Source organism: Pteronotus mesoamericanus, unplaced genomic scaffold (genome assembly GCF_021234165.1).
Source record: "Pteronotus mesoamericanus isolate MK-2021 breed Mesoamerican mustached bat unplaced genomic scaffold, CSHL_Meso_final contig_25, whole genome shotgun sequence".
NCBI lineage: Eukaryota > Metazoa > Chordata > Mammalia > Chiroptera > Mormoopidae > Pteronotus > Pteronotus mesoamericanus.
In genome coordinates, this window is record NW_026555105.1 from 36,610,405 (window position 1) to 36,613,464 (window position 3,060).

The following is a 3,060-nucleotide window of genomic DNA, read 5'->3' on the forward strand; positions in this document are numbered from 1 at the left end:
GCTAGTGACTCACTTCACACCTTCAACAAAGGGCTTCAAGGAGATCCTGCAGTTTGGGGGCCTAGGAGTCTGAAGGCAGGAGGCTGTGACCATCTGTCTGAGGAGGCAGGTGAGGATTGAGTATAAATAGAATCATACAATGTGATCTTTCATGTCTAGCTTCTTTCACTTAACGTGTTTTTGAGGTTCATTCATGGTATAGCACTTCTTTTTATGACATGGGGTTCTTTTTTTATGACTGAATAATATTCCATTGTATGGATAGACCACAGTTTGTCCATTTATCTGTTGGTGAACATTTGGGTTGCTTCTATTTTTTGGCTATTTTGAATAGTGCTGCTATGAACACGTGTATACGTGTATTTCTTTGAGAATGAGTTTTCAGTTCTTTGGAGTACATACCTAAGAGTGGAATCACTGGATCATATGCCAATTCTATGTTTGACTTCTTGAGGAACTGCTGAACTGTTTTCCATTGAGGCTGAATGTTCTACATTCTTATCAGCAATGTACAAAGGGTACAATTTCTCCATATTCTCCACAAAAATTTGTTATCTTGTTTTGTTTTTTATTATATCCATCCTAGTGGGTGTGGAGTAGTATCTCATTGTGTTTTTTGTTTTGTTTTGTTTTGTTTTGGCTGGGTACAGTGAACTTTATTGATGGTGCATGACAAGGTAAAGCTCCCTAAGCCCCTCCCATCTTCAGGGGTCTAAGATGGAAACTGGAGGTCAGGAGATTCACAGTGTGTTGTGGGATCAATATGAGGCAAGGACTTCCCAGCAGTCCTTCCTGTCACTAGGGCTGGTGGTCCAGGGAGCTCTTATTCCTTGGAGGCCATGTGGACGATAAGGTCCACCACCCTGTTGCTGTAGCCAAATTAACTGTCATACCAGGAAATGAATTTGACAAAGTGGTCATTAAGGGCAATGTCAGCCCCAGCATCAAAGGTGGAGGAGTGAGTGTCACCACTGAAGTTGAAGGGGACAACCTGGTCCTCACCATAGTCCAGGATGCCCTTTAGGGGGCCCCCTGATTCCTGCTTCACTACCTTCTTGATGTCATCATATTTGGCAGCTTTTTCTAGGTGGCAGGTCAGATCCAAATTGACACATTGGGGTAGGGACATGGAAGGCCAAGCCAGCGAGCTTCCAATTCAGCTCAGGGATGACCTTGCCCACAGCCTTGGCAGCAGCCCCTTGGCCATCACGCCACAGCTTCCCAAAGGGGGCATCCATGGTCTTCTGGGTTGCAGTGATGACATGGACTGTGGTCATGAGTCTCTCCACAATGCCAAAGTTGTCAAGGATGACCTTGGCCAGGGGGACCAAGCAGCTGGTGGTGCAGGAGGCATTGCTGACAATCTTCATGGAGTTGTCATATTTATCATGGCTCACACCCATCACAAACATGGGGGCATCTGCAGAAGAGGCAGAGATGATGACCTTCTTGCCCCACCCTTCAGGAGACTTCTCCATGGTAGTGAAAACACCAGGGGACTCTACAGCATATTCAGCACCAGCATCATGCCACTTGATATTGGCAGGATCTCACTCCTGGAAGATGAACATGGACTTTCCATTGATGACAAGCTTCTTGTTCTCAGCCTTGACTGTGCCTTTGAACATGCCATGAGTAGAATCATACTGGAATATGTAGACCATGTAGTTGAGGTCAATGAAGGGATCACTCATGCTGACAAAATCCACTTTGCCAGAGTAAAAAGCAGCCCTGGTGACCAGGTGCCCAATGAGGACAAATCCATTCACTCCAGCCTTCACCATCGTGTTTCAGCATTGAGGCTGGCCCTACTCGGGAAGACAGGGCTGTCTGTAGAACAGGAGGAGGAGAGAGAGCTCATTGTGTTTTTAATTTGCATTTTCCTGAAATAATGCTGAATGTCTTCCTATGTGCTTTTTGATCATCTGTATATCTTCTTTCTTTATGTCTAGTCGCATCTTTTGCCCAAGTCCTTTCTTTAATTAGGCTGTCTCTTTGTTGTTGGGTAGTAAGAGTTATTTGTATATTCTGGATACTAGATCCTTCCATATGATTTACAAATATCTTCTCCCATTCTGTCAGCTATCTTTTTACTTTTTCAAACAAAGATTTTATTTACTTATTTATTTAGAAAGAGGGGAAGGGAGGGAAAAAGAGATAGAGAGAAACATGGATCTGAGAGAGAAATATTGATTGGTTGCTTCTCCTAAGCACCCTGACTGGGGACTGAACCCACAATCCCACTCTGGGTCTTTCCCTAGAGTTTCCCACTCAGAGCAGGTCTGCAGTGGGGCTCTGGCATCTGCACTTCTCCCAAGGAATATAAGACAGTCTCAGGAAACAGAGTAAATGTCTTTTTGGGGCAAAGCTGGGAGCAGAAGTGTAGAGGACCAGGACTAAGGAGGGATTTGGGGAGATACAGGGGAAGGGTGTGCCTGAGATAAAGGTGTAGGTACAAGGCAGAGTTCATGGGAAGAGAGTTGGGTGGGGCAGTAAGTGGCAGAAGCTGGAAGGTGAGAAGGCACCCAACTTTACTGAGATGAGATAGAGAATGGAACTGTGGTCTCCTCTGCCCTCCTCTTTCAAGTACTCCTGAGGACTGCAGTGGGCCAGGTCATCTGCCACCTCTTTTCCTAGACAACAGTATAGCCTCCACCTGACCCCACATCCCTGCCTCCTCTCTGCCTCATGCTCCTTCTCTCTTCAGCAGCCAGAGTGACCATTCAAAAGCACCAACCAGGCCATGTCACTCTCCTGGCTTAAATCCATCCAAGAGTTTCCCCAACATACCTGGAATAAAGTTCAAATTCTATATCTAGTTGGCTATGCCCTTCTGTGGAGACCATGAGACCTCAAGTACAGGGGACATCATTGACAGAGGGCCCCAGCTTCTGGGCCTTGAAGCTATCACCATATGTTGCACCGAGCCTGCCTCCCACAGGCTGCTCCCAACCCATGACTGAATACATGGAGAGGCTATGGCAGCTGGTTCCTGGGCACACAGGGCTCTCTCAGGGGCCACTTTGGATCCAGGGCTTCTCCAAGGCCTTGCTGAACTTT

General features: G+C 46.4%; 1 pseudogene; it reads right to left on the reverse strand.

The window, feature by feature from the left end:
• Positions 1-823: 823 nt before the first annotated feature.
• On the reverse strand, positions 824-1,784 carry LOC129070546 (glyceraldehyde-3-phosphate dehydrogenase-like; annotated as a pseudogene).
• Between the last annotated feature and the right edge of the window lie 1,276 nt (positions 1,785-3,060).